The sequence below is a fragment of the Oryzias latipes genome, chromosome 14, assembly GCF_002234675.1.
Source record: "Oryzias latipes chromosome 14, ASM223467v1".
Taxonomy (NCBI): Eukaryota; Metazoa; Chordata; class Actinopteri; order Beloniformes; family Adrianichthyidae; genus Oryzias; species Oryzias latipes.
The window spans coordinates 5,088,671-5,102,384 of NC_019872.2; the positions used below are offsets into that span (position 1 = coordinate 5,088,671).

Here is a 13,714-nt window from a genome sequence, read left to right on the forward strand (position 1 = left end):
GGTCGAAAAAAAGACACCATCGAGCTTGCCTGGAGTTGATCCTCTTGGCGGAGCGGAGATAGGCCAGGTTCCTATGGTCGGTCCATACGATAAACGGCTGCTCGGCTTCCTCCAACCAGTGACGCGACTCCTCCAGTGCCAGCTTGATGGCGAGTAGCTCCCGGTTCCCGACATCGTAATTCTGTTCTGCTGGAGACAGTTTGCGTGAAAAAAATGCACAAGGTTTCATTTTGCCTGTGTTGGCTTCCTTCTGGGAGAGGACAGCCCCAACACCTGAGTCCGAAGCATCCACTTCGACAATGAATTGTCGTGATGGGTCAGGTTGGATGAGGATAGGTGCCGTGACAAAAAGATTTTTGAGTTTGTCGAAGGCTTGCTGAGCTTCTGTGGTCCAGATGAACGGACGATTAACGGACGTAAGACGAGTGAGGGGGGAAGCGATGCTGCTATAGTTTCTGATGAAACGTCTGTAGAAGTTTGCGAAACCTAAGAACTGTTGAAGTTTCTTTCGATTTTCAGGAGGTGCCCAATTGGTGACAGCCTCAATCTTAGAGGGGTCAGGACGAATGCAGCCAGACTCAATGATGTAGCCTAAGAACTGGACAGTAGAGACATGGAACTTGCATTTCTCATGCTTGACGTAGAGCTGATTTTCGAGTAATCTCTCGAGTACGAGACGTACATGATGTTCGTGCTGGGCCTGATCCTGAGAGTAAATGAGTATATCATCTAAGTAAACAAAAATGAAATGATTGAGAAAGTCACGAAGGATGTTGTTGACCATTCTCTGGAAGACTGCCGGGGCGTTGGTGAGGCCAAAGGGCATGACCAAGTATTCATAGTGCCCAAGGGGGTGTTAAAGGCAGTCTTCCATTCGTCGCCATCTTTAATGCGAACCAAATGATAAGCATTACGGAGGTCTAGCTTAGTGAAAATGCGGGCTTTCTGAGCAGAGTCGAAAACTGATGTGATTAATGGCAGAGAGTATTTATCTTTGACAGTGATCTGATTAAGGTCGCGGTAGTCAATGCATGGCCTGAGTGTTTTATCTTTCTTTTCCACGAAGAAAAATCCTGCTCCCACAGGGGAGGAAGAAGGTCGAATGTGACCCAAAGCGAGCGCTTCCTGAACATACTGCTCCATAGCGGTTTTTTCAGGAGTAAGGGCTCCATTGAGTGACGGATCCCTGGGACCAGTTGGGACCCTCCAAACCTCATCCGGAGGTTTGGAGGGAAGGGAGAGCTCGGTGATCATGCTGTGTTCGATCGGTGACGTGTAAGCGGACTTTAGAGGACAAGAAGGTGGATGATTGCGCTCCCTTTGGCGTTCTCGTATCCTAATGTCCGATCTAAGAGCTGCAGAGACTAACTCCTCAAAGGAGCGTGCTTCAGGTTGAGAACAGAGGTAGTCTTTTATTTGTTCGTTCAGGGATTGGTAAAAAATACCTTTAAGAGTCAGATCGGGCCAGCCAGCTTCCACCGCTAAAATGCGGAAGTCGATGACGTGATCGCTTACCGGTCGGCTGCACTGTCTGAGTGCGAGTAGCCGCCGGGTCGCTTCTTCCTGCTTACGAGGTTGGTCAAATATAAGGCGAAATTCACTGAGGAAACGTTCATAAGACAGGTGAGTGGTAGGATTGGCAGAGAGGAAGGCTTGAGCCCACTGGAGAGCTTTGTTTCGCAGAGAATTAATAATGAGTGTGATCTTACTGTGGTCTGTTTGATAGTATCCAGGGGCTTGTTGACATATCAACTGGCACTGCAGCAAAAATCCTCCGCAGGCTTCAACATCCCCGAAGAAGGGTTCCGGTTGGAGTCGGATATTTTCGGGGGTGGACGGTGATCCGGAAGCGGGAGGAGGTGAATTGACGGAAGCATGAGCTGTGGCGGGCGAAACATGGGAAAATTGACTTGTTATTTCATGTAAAGTCTGAGTAATACCATCCAGGCGATGAAAAAGGTCCTGCTGGGCCGCAGCCATTTCCGACAGGGCGTCCGCTTTACGTCCGAGCATAAGGCCTTGTTGGGAAACGGCTAGTCTGAGTCCTTCCGGGTCAGCTGGGTCGGGATTTTGGCCAGTCCGTTCTGTCATGGCTACAGAACACTTTCGGACCCAGATGCTGGAACCCAGAAGAAACACCGCGGAAGACGAGCGTGGCAGGTAAGAGATTTAATGGGAGATTCAGGAGACAGAGTGTGAGCAGGACATGAGGTAGTCCCTGGCGTGAGGCAGATGCTGGTGGCGTCACTGGTGGGTTCCTCCACAGGAAAGTGCAGCCGTCTGAAGGGGAGGTCCAAAGAACAGAGGCAACGGCAGAGGCTCGAGGTGTGACCGCAGGAGAAAACAGAGTGGGGGATCCGGGCTGAGGCTGATTTTTTTTTTTTTTAACTTGTCCTGTCCAACAGCTAGGCAGGCAGATGAGAGCTGAGGGCCTTTTGTGTTGGACATATTTTACTTTAACAAGAGGGGTTATTAATCTTCAGACAAACCAAAGGTGTGACTGAACAAACCCCTTTTGTAATTCAGGCCAAACTTTATTCATTTCAACCATGATTGAAAATCTTTGGTGTTGAACCGGACGGAAAAGGAAAGAAGGGAAGAGGAGGGAGGGATGTCAGAGGGGGGGGGGTCATAGTGAGAGGGGGGGGTAAGACCATGAAGCAGCATAGAGCAGACAGGTTTACTGGTTGTTTATCGTTACGGTACAGTTCCAATGTAGTACAAAAAGGGCGGGGCCTGTTCACACACACTCAAATATTATCAACACACCTGCTAGCTGCAAGAAATGTTCACATGTCAACATGTACACAAAACAGATAGTGTTCACACACGCATACTTATGCCTTTAAACCAACTAGTGTGAAATCTTTCATTCATTCAATCATGCAAACTATAAGTGCAAAGGTGAGCTAACACCTGTGCTCAGGTGAGTGTTTATGTTTTTCTAAAATGGATGGTGGAATGTGAAAAGAAGGAGGAGGAGCGCCCAGCCACCCCCACACCCAGACCCCCGCCGCAGCAGCAGCGGCAGCCGGAATTCCCCCAACGCCACACGGGAACAGGCAGGGAACAACCGCCCCCCGGGCGACCAAGACCGCCACCCAGGCCAGGGCCAGCAGGACCGCCGCGAGGCCCCCAGAGCAAGAGAGCAGGGAGGCGCGGAGAGAAAGAGAGCGCCGCCCCAGCCCAGCCAGGAAAGCAGCCCCCCCGCCGCGCCGGAAGAGCCCAACGCAGGGCCCCACCGGAGAAGGACGCCCACAGCCCCAGACGAGCACCCCACCACCACCCAGGAGTTCCGGGCATCCCCCCGCCCCAACCCAAGGTACGAGCCAGGACCCCCCAAGGGAGACCCGCTCCGCACTCCAGGCAGCCACCCACCCGGCCCACGGTTGGTCCAGGGAGGAGCAAGGCAGGGGCCCGCCGCCCCCGCCCAGGAGGGGGGAACCCCGGGGAAAAAAGGGTGGCCCACAAGGGGTGTTATAAATATGGCCCGACCAGGCTCGGCCATGTTGGAAGTTTGGCGGGGCCCAGCGCTCAGGGGCAAGGACCAGGACCCACCCCCCAGGGACACGAACACCCCGGCTCAGATGTAATATGAACCCCCCCACCGGCCAGGGAGCCGGCACCCAAGGGACACGGCCGCCATCGCCAAGGGGCCCACACCCCCCACCAGGGAAGGGGTAGGGGACAGATGGACCCAGGTCCCCCCCTTCCTTGCAAAATGTGTGTGCGTGTATGTGTGTTTGAGAGGGTGTGTGTGTGCATGTGTGTGTGTTTATGTTGGAATGTATATATTGAAGGGGGAGGGGTGTGTGTACTAAGGGGGGTGCAGTTAAAATTGGCGAGTAGGGCACTAAGGGGACATCTCCTGATTACTCACACTGATGTCCCCCCACCCTCCCCACCAAGGGGCCCTAAATGTCTAAGGTGCCAGGTACCTTGGTGGGTAAGGTGCCAGGAGGACATCTGCTGCTTGCTTGCAGTGATGTCCAAGCACCCCCCCTACCAAGGACCCTACATGTCTAAGGTGCAAATAAAACCGAAAGAGGGGGGGCCCACTCCATACGGCAACCATAGGAGGGGGGCCACTGCCAAGTAACCCCCCCCCCCCCAAGGCGCATCCCAGGCTAGACCCCCCACCCCCTCACCCTAATATGAGGTTATATGAGAAAGGGGGTAAGTTGGGGACAGCTGGTAGACTGTGCCCCGGTGGTCAAACAGCTGTCCCCCAGCCCCCCCCCCCAGCAAAGGGGCCAGGGCCACCCAGCCCAGGGGCCCCACCCCCGGAGGCGCCGACACCCCAAGCCCGGCACCACCCACCCCACACAGAGAGAGAGGAGCCAGAAAGCGTCGCCCCCCCCGGAGCAAGCCCAGGCCCACACCCCCAGACGCCGGCCCTAGAGGAGCTCTGGTCAGGTTTCGACGGGACCGAGGAGGCCAACCGACCGAGGCAACCACTGATTGCCTCAGCCCCCCCCGCCAAACCCCCCCAGCGCAGGCAAAGGGACCACCCCCCCAAGCCAAGCCAGACCACCACCCCACCCCCCCACCGCGCACCCCCACACCCAAGCCCAGAGGACCACGCAGCGCCCCAGCCTGCCCCACCCAGGCACCGGACCCGACCCCCGACCAACGGAGCCCCCACCGCCCCCGCCAGGCACCGGAGGCCCCGACCCCCACCCCAAACCACGGCAGAAGGGCAAGGAGCAGCGACGACCAAGCCCCCCCACCCCTTAAGTCATGGAGTCAACCACAGGAGACCAGAGAGACTGAATTCTTTCAAAGTTACTTGAACTTTGGGCTGACATTTTTTCCAAGCTGATATGATCAAACAGCAGATTTCTGTGTTGACTTATGTTTATATTTTTCTTGTTTTTCCAATTTATTAAAATAGTTTTTTTGGCAATACAAAGAGTTGTGAAAATGATAGATGCTAATCCTTCTTTTATATCGATGGCACTCATGTCACCAAGCACACAAAGTGACGGTGAGGCCGTGATTGAAACCTTAAGCCAGACTGATAAATCGGCACATACCTGCTGCCAGAGAGCCTGGACAGGAGTGCAAAACCACAGTGCGTGCATGTAGCTGTCGGGTAGATTATTATCACAGTGCTCGCAAATGTCTGAGTTACTGAGACCCATCTTGAACATCCTCTGTCCAGTGTAGTAAATTCTGTGAAGAGTTTTGAGATGGATTAGCTGCAGATTTGGACTTTTTGTCAGTTTAAAGGTGTTTAGACAGAGTTCTGACCAGAAGCTTTCATCTGTGCTGATGCTCAAATCTGCATCCCATTTTTTTGTTGGAAGGGCAATATTGTTATCTAAATTACATAAAAGTTTGTATATTTTGGAGAGAGTTCTATTCATTGAAAAATTAATCAGAGTGGTAACTACATCTGGTAGCTTTAAATCGTCGTCTTTAAATTTATACTTTTTAGTAATACTTGATTTAAGTTGCTGATATTCCAAGAAGTTATTTATTCCATGTTTGTCTTGAAGTTCCTGGGGAGTTATGAATCTTCTATCAATAATTACGTGCTCTAGTTGTTTTATGCCCCCTGCTTGCCAAGCTGGGAAGTGAATCATTTTTTTGTTAATAAGGATGTTATATGAAGACAATTGTGCCGTCATTTTGCACGGTTGAATTGATGATTTTGATATTTTGAGAAATTCCCACCAGGCTGTTAAAGTGGCATTTATATTAATGCTTTTGAAACAATCCTGTTTTTTAACTGTTTGGCTAATAAATGGTAGCTGTGACAGGTTGATCTTTCCACATAACGCCTGTTCCAAGTCTAACCATGAGTTGGTTTCTGGATTATTTTTTAACCATTTTAAGATATATTGTAATCTATTTGCAAGAAAGTATTTGTGGAAGTTAGGTAATTCTAATCCTCCACAGCTTTTTGCAGATTTTAAAGTTTTTAGACTAATTCTTGCAGGTTTGTTGTTCCATAGAAAGCTTGATATGGATGAGTCTAATGTTTTGAACCATTTTAATGGCGGTTGTGTGGGAATCATTGAGAAGAGATAATTAACTTTGGGTACGATTTTCATTTTAACCGTGGCTACCTTGCCCATAAGGGACAGAGGCAGGTTGGTCCAGCGTGTTAGATCGTCCTGTATGCTTTTCAGTAATGGGGTGTGGTTTAGCTGCACCAGTTCTGATAGTTTGGGGGAAAAGTAGATACCCAGATATTTGATATTTCCTGTTTTAACTGGAATTGTGAGTCTTTGTTCCATATTCCTGTTGAGTGGTAATAAAACAGACTTATTCCAATTAATGGAATAGTCTGATATGGAGGAGAATTCATTTATGATCATTGCTGTTTCATTTACAGAATGTAAATTTGTTGTCAAATTTTTTGTCAACATGATTTAAATATATCAATGTAACAATGCAAGAAATTATGTGTGATTTTCAAGATTTTATGTTTCGAAGGTGTAGAGGGATGGAGGGAACGGTGTCTGCTTCCGTGTCCTCTTTGCGTGATGAAAAAAAGTAGAGCCACTTTCTCTTTTGTGCTTAACAGGCACGTTTATTCACATTGGAAAGATGTAGAACATGCTCCTCGGATCATGGAGTCCGCCATACACACCGAACATTGCACATGCGCAGCTACGCTGCAGAAGCACAGACATTACTGTCAACAGCTTACCGTAAGGCACCTTTTATGAACACATAGATAAACATAGACTCTAACTTTACCATAACACATTGAGTAAGGACTCACTTTAATCTTTACATCTTAACAGAAGGTAAACATAATTTGTTCTTATTTAACACACATGTTTAGTATTTGTAAACTGAAAAACCCCACTTTTCCCGTTTTTTCAGTGAACCCTTATAAACCTTCTTCATAGCAAAGTGAGGGTGTGTTGCTCTTGACAAGACTGAATGTTGCAGACATAGGAAGGTGTGATTGTGGGTTTCATTTTGAGGTTTTCTGTGGCCAGCTTTTCGGGTGAAAGAAAAAAAACAGAGGTATCTGAGTGGTTTCTAAGTGACAAAAACTGTTGGTCAACAAGGCCGTTGCAGCAACAACGTTTCTCTCACACCTTCTATGTGCATCTATTCTATGTTAATATTAATGTTGAATGGATGTTGGAAGACAAATTAAGAAATAGAAAAGTTTCCTCAAAGCAGCAGCTGAGTGGATCACAATAAAATGTTTACCATCCTGGACACTAAAACAGTACAGCTTTTTCAGAAAACTTGTCATTTCATGAAAGAAGAACATCTGAGAAAGAAAAAAAAGCTGACTTCCTGTCAAATAAATATGGTTTACCAGAAGAACAACATATGTGATCTTAGACAGAAACATAGATATCTGTGGTGAAAGCATTCTTTCACTTTTGATTAAAAAGTTTTCTGTAATTATTTGGAATCAACATCATTTCTTAGCTTTCACAAAGATGGAAAAAACTAAACCATTCTCATGAGTGGAAGGTTTAACAGTCCACATGTCTTTATTTATCTTCACCTTAACCACAGAGGGGTTTGAACTGCGCTCAAAAGCTGTGAAACGTCTTTGTGAAGACACTTAAACATATAAGGAGTTTCACTTTAGTGAAGTTCAATTTTAACTTTTGATCTGCTACTTAAAAACAAGAAAAAATATATATTTTGAGTAAACATTTTAGACAGTTCCACAATTTAAGCTGCTACAATTTTAACCTCCTTTTTTAAAATGAAAAACAATGTCAGAAACAATTTTTTAACCTTGTATCTTTTTCTTAAATTCCCAATATTAAATGCCAGCTCTTTTGCTCTTTTTTACTTCAATTGAGACTTTTGATAAAGAAGGAAAAGTTTTGATCATTCTAAAAAGACAAATTCTAGAATGGAATCAAGGAAGAACAGAGTAAAACTTCTCTTGGTGAAAAGTGGAAGTCAATGAGCTGCATTATTCAAAGACACAGGAAGACAATTGTGCAAGAACTCTGGCCTTTAAAAGAAATGAGAACATATAGATGCAGATTATGGAACTCAGTAATGGATTCATTTGCTTTTACAATTATTAGAGAAATCCTGTTTGCTGCTATTGTTTAATAGCATTTACATTTGTGGACATCACATTTCTGGTTGTCTGGACTACAGTGCTATTTTTTTCTCTTTGAGTGCTTAAAGGACATTATAATGTCAATCACTATTTAAACTTTTAAACTAACAACTATAATGTGGACTAAAATATGCAGAAAACTACAAAATGAATGAAAGAAGATGTTTCAAGTGAGTCTGAAGGGATTTTAATTTTCATTTTTTACAGATATTTTAAAGTTTAATTCATTCATATTACAGATTTACACAGTTCACACACCACAAAAGACAAAACTGATTCAAATTTTATTTAAAAAAAGAAGCAAAAAACAGTAACAGATCAAGAAAAATATAACATAATATATAATACATAATATATAATACACATGATAGAATATTCATGCATTTCCAGCTATTTACTTTTTATATTTTCCAGCATCATTGACTTAACGTGATATTTACTGCTTTTATACGTTTTATCTTCTGCCTCATGAGCTCAATTCCACCAAACAATTTGTATTTCCAGCTTTTACAGTGTAGAATAGTGGTTCATGTACATTCTCAAAATTTCAGAAAAATAATATTTCTCTCTATGTCAGCCCATATAGACTTCATGACTGGGATTTCATTTTATTCTAAAAACATTTCAAAAATAACAAAATTAAAAACAAATTACAGGAACAAAAATACCAATGCGGTATTAATGAAGTAAAGTCACATTAACCTTAAGAAGTTTCTTAAAATGGCATTTAAGAAATAAGAAAAAAACATTCAACAGTCTAACAGGTTGATAAAGAGAAGTAATGTGGCTTCATCTTGTGGCAACATATAGAAAAACAAACATTTCACGTACATTTGAAACTCTTACAGAACAAAATGTTGAAATTAAAGTAAAAGTAAATCTATCCATTGGTAAAATTGTTTTCAGTGAAGCAAAGACAGAAGAAAAAAGTGACATATAAACAATTGTTTAATTTAAGGATAAATCAAAATGATTGTCAAACTCTATCTTGGAGTTTGGCTTCAGTTTTTCTCTATTTTTTATTTCACTTTAACTTTCATGAAGATAAATTTAGTTTTTAAGTCATCTGGGGGTTTATGTTGTAAAATGACACCATCATATCTATCTTCTGGTTTTTGAATTTTACAAATTATAATTAGAGTGGCAGTCAAAGCAACAAAAACTATGAGTGGAACAACTGCAGCGAATGGGGCCAAAGAAACTGAAACTTGTGAACCTGTAGAAAAAAAGATAATTAATTATAGAACAAACTGATTGATTTTTAATTTGTCCAACATTTTTCTGAGGAAAATGTATACTGCACCGTTGCAAGCAGTCATGGTTTTAACCGTCTCATCTCTGCTGACATCGTTCCAGACTTTACACGTGATGTTTCCAAAAAGCTGTCCATGTATGATGATGGAAACATTAAACACACTGGATCTATCAGATGTGTCATTGTTCAGGGACTGACTGGGTTTGTTTGATTGTAAAAGTAAGAAACCATTCAAAGTCAGAGTGAGCTCTGCTTCATCTCCCTCATAGAAGCAGGTGACTTTCTGCTGTTCTGGTGACAAACACTGCTGAGACACCGTTAACACAGACACAGGAGCTGCAAGAAATAAAACATATTCAAGTAAAAACATCAGCAAGAATAATGTAAAAAGTTTCTTTATATCTCATTAAAGTAACAAAGACAGTCCTAAATTCAGAATTTAAGCTGCAGTTTCTGGTTTTACATATAAAAACATTATTGTCTTTCTATAAAACAGTTAATTGAAAATAGGATTTTGCTATAAAATATACACACAGGATAAAAGTGTCATAATTTTTATTTAGGAAAAATTTTCTTTTGTGAGGTGCTGAATCCCTTCAACCTTTTGTAAAAATAAATAAATAAACAGTTTGATTGAATTGTATTGAGTTGAATTTTTATTTTCCTCTTAAATTATTATAATTCAAAATTCTTGATATGTAAATGCACTTACAGACACACAATAACGTATGTGTGTGTGCACATTTTAGCTGCAGCCGGAAGGATAAACTGTTTTTTCTCAATTCAGGAAATAAAATTCATAATTAGAGAAATGATGAAAATCAGTTGAGATCATGTCTTGTGTTTTTCAAAGATAAAGTTAAGTAACAAGATCAATTTATATTTTTATTTCTCTACGGAAACTGAGTTTTATTTTTAGGTCATAAATTTGTATTTTAGAACAAATTTACAAATGTGAAAAAAAAGAAAAATGTTTTTCTTACCAAGTACTCTGAGATTCACAATGGAATTTCTCAGTACTTTGCCATCAGGGTTAAACTCTTGAAAGGTGTAAACTCCAGCATTTGTCTTTGAAACATTGTTCAATCTGATTGTTCCATTAACATATTGGTGATTAGTTATCACTTTTCCATTTTGGTCCATCTGGAAGAGTACGGACCCGCCGTGTTTTAGCTCCTTCTTGCCACTATGGTATTTTTCTGACAGATAAAAATGAACAGATTTTCCATCTGCAGTGAAACATGAAGTTTCCTTTGATTCATTAAAGCTGCAATCTGTAAAACCTGGAAGACACAAAGATAAAAAAAAACATTAATTTAGCATTTAAAATGTTATTTTAAAACTTATAATTTAACATAAAAATAAATATTTTTACAGAACTTTAGTTAATTCAAAATCTGTCTGTTTTACTTGAATAATTAGACTTTCTTCAAAATTATAATTTCACATTAAAATGTACCTTTTCCAAAAGATCCTGTTAGCAGAGCTGCTGTGATCAAGGTGTTGTGACTGGAAAAAAAAACACATATCAACATGTAAAACCTGTATGTTATGTATTCATTTAAAAAGATCAATAGTTATACTTACATCTGTACTCTCTAGTTTTTGTTTAAAGGTCAAAATCAGCAACAATAAGGGAAAAATCAAACTAGTCAACCCTTAAACAGCTTCTTCACTACAGAGTGAAGGTGTTTCGCTCTTTGACTGACAAGACTGAATGGAGCAGACATAGGACGGTAGGTGTGTGTGTGTGTGTGTAGGTGTGTGTGTTTGTCTTTTTCTGTGGCCAGCCTCTCTGCTAAGAACGACAGAAGTATGTGTGTGGTTTTCTAAGTGACAAAAAACTGTTGGTCATCAAGGCTGCTCAACAAAAACTTTCTCTAACACCTTCTGTGTGCAGCTTTCCTCTGGAATAATAATGTTAATGCATGTTTGTGATATTTCAATGAAAGCTAACAGGAAGTAACAGAAAAGTTTCCTGAACACAGCTGATCATCTGAGAAACTTTAGAAAGTATTTTAAAGTTCCTGCCAAAAATACAGCTTATCTAAAAGAAAATCACTTAATACGTGACAGAAACGTAGATATCTGACATCTTACGCCTTAGCATTACAAATCTGTCTGTAATAGTTTAAAAACAACATTATCCCCTATTTGTTAATGTATAAATTCTATTTTGAACATCATGTCAAGTGAAAATAATGTAGAAACATCCATCCATCTTCAGAACCTGCTGAATCCCTTCTGGGGTCATGGGGTTGCTGGAGCCAATCCAGTTACAGTTGATCAAAGGCCCTGAACAGGTCTGCAGTCTGTTGCAGGGCCTCACACTCATGCACAATTAAAGAAAGTGATTAACATATGAAGCATGTTTTTGGACTGTAGAGGAAGCCGGAGTGCCCGGAGCAAATCACACATGCATGGGGAGAACATGCAAACTCCACACAGAAAGATGGCAGCCAGGACTGAAACCAGGGCCCTCTCACTGTGAGGCCAGAGTGCTACACCACCATGCAGTCCAGGTTAGAAACAATGATGTGAAACATTTCCTCCAGCCATAATTTTAAATCCACAATGTTGAGTGTCAGCTTTTCATTTGAAAGAGGAACATAATTTATGATTATGTCTATTTTGTCTTTTCTTTAATTATTTCAGGAAAGACATTTGATGAAGAGAAAAAGGTTTAGGTCACTGAAATATGGAATGAAGTTTCTTTCTTCGGTTTTAAATTGTCTTTGGTCTCATTCACACTCGTGGTTTCCATTGCAGACCACAACTGGACTCTATAGTTCCTGCTCGTGCCCTTTGGTCTCTATAACGCCCCTCTGTGTTCCAGGCGTTTGTCAATGACGTCTTCCAGGACATGCTGCAACGCTTGGTTGCCGTCTACGTTAACGACATCCTTATCTACTGTACTCTGACACGTTGGAGGAGCACGTTGCACATGTTGCAGATGTTACAGTGGCTGATTAAACATAACCTGTATGCTAAAGGGGAGAAATACGCGTTCTACAAGACCTCTGTTGCTTTTCTGGGTTATGTGATCAGTGTTAGGAGGCGTAACAATGGACCAGGGCAAGATGGAGGCTGTGCTGCAGTAATCCCTGCCAACTACAGTGAAGGAGGTGCAGTAATTCGTCGGGTTCACAAAATTCTACCAGCATTTCATTCATAGCTTCAGCTCAGTGGCAGCTCCTCTCACCTGGAAGGTGCTCCCAAAAGACTGCTCTGGCCCCGGGCGGCCGCTCAACCATTCCGAAAGCTGAAACAGTTCTTTACCCGGTCATCCATCCTTCATCCCCAAGATCCTGCCAGCCAGTTCATCGTACTGGTACTGTTAGGTTGTAAGGGACTGTAAGCTATTATATAGGAGAGAGTGGAAACAAAGGCATGATGAAGTACTGCCACTCTGCAAAAACTGTTTCAGAAAACGACACAGGTTTTTGGATTTTGCCCAAAAGTGGCATAATCATAATTAAAAGACCACTGGAAACACTTTTACAATAGATCAACAGATGATTGGAGTGGGAATACAAAGGAATCACTGTATCCTCCCTCTTGGCTGTGTTAAGCTTAAGGTTATTGTTCTTTGCCTTTTGAACAAACGTCTTGATCTGCTGCCTGTACTCCTCCTCATTCCCCTTCTTTATGCCACAATCGCAGAATTGTCCAAATTATATAGCAACAGGGCTGCACGGTGGCGCAGTGGTTAGCGCTCTTGCCTCACAGCAAGAAGGCCCCCGGTTCAAGTCCCAGCTGGGGGACATGAAAAACACAACATCAATGGGGGACCTGGAGTTTGCATGTTCTCCCCATGCATGCGTGGGTTTCCTCCAGGATCTCCGGCTTCCTCCCATCATCCAAAAACATGCTACATAGGTTGATTGGCAACTCTAAATTGTCCATAGATGTGAGAGTGAATGGATGTGTGATTGAGGATATTCCACCCTGCGACAGACTGGCGACCAGTCCAGGGTATCCCTTGCCTACGCCCAAGTGGCCGGGATAGGCTCCGGCAACCCCGTGACCCCGAAAGGGAATAAACGGTTAAGAAGATGAATGAATGAAAAAAATGAATGAAATATAGCAACAGTTCATTTTCATTCTAGACACAATCAATACCCTATTTTAGGCCCATGGATGGTGAATCCCTGAATAAAATGCCTGAAACAAAAGAATTCCCTCTAACAGTTAGTCCTCCTCTCAATACAAAGATGCTGGCCTCTGTCTCCACCTGGTGGTCAATAACAGTCACTGCGATTCACATGGAAAACCTTAAAAGGAAAATTGATTCAAGTTTTTGACAATTCAAAAAAAAAAAGTACAAGGTATAATATACATTAGATATAATGTACTTTACTGGCAGTTAATCAGAAGGGAGTGAGAGACCTAAG

The 13,714-nt window shown here is 42.7% G+C and overlaps 1 long non-coding RNA gene across 1 annotated transcript; it reads right to left on the minus strand.

The window, feature by feature from the left end:
- Nucleotides 1–8,508: 8,508 nt before the first annotated feature.
- LOC105355560 lies at nucleotides 8,509–11,171 on the minus strand. The gene is made up of 5 exons (XR_002291640.2): nucleotides 10,908–11,171; nucleotides 10,780–10,829; nucleotides 10,304–10,603; nucleotides 9,369–9,656; nucleotides 8,509–9,281 (listed from the first exon to the last, which is right to left on the minus strand). It is a non-coding gene; the product is annotated as an uncharacterized LOC105355560 (long non-coding RNA).
- Nucleotides 11,172–13,714: the final 2,543 nt, after the last annotated feature.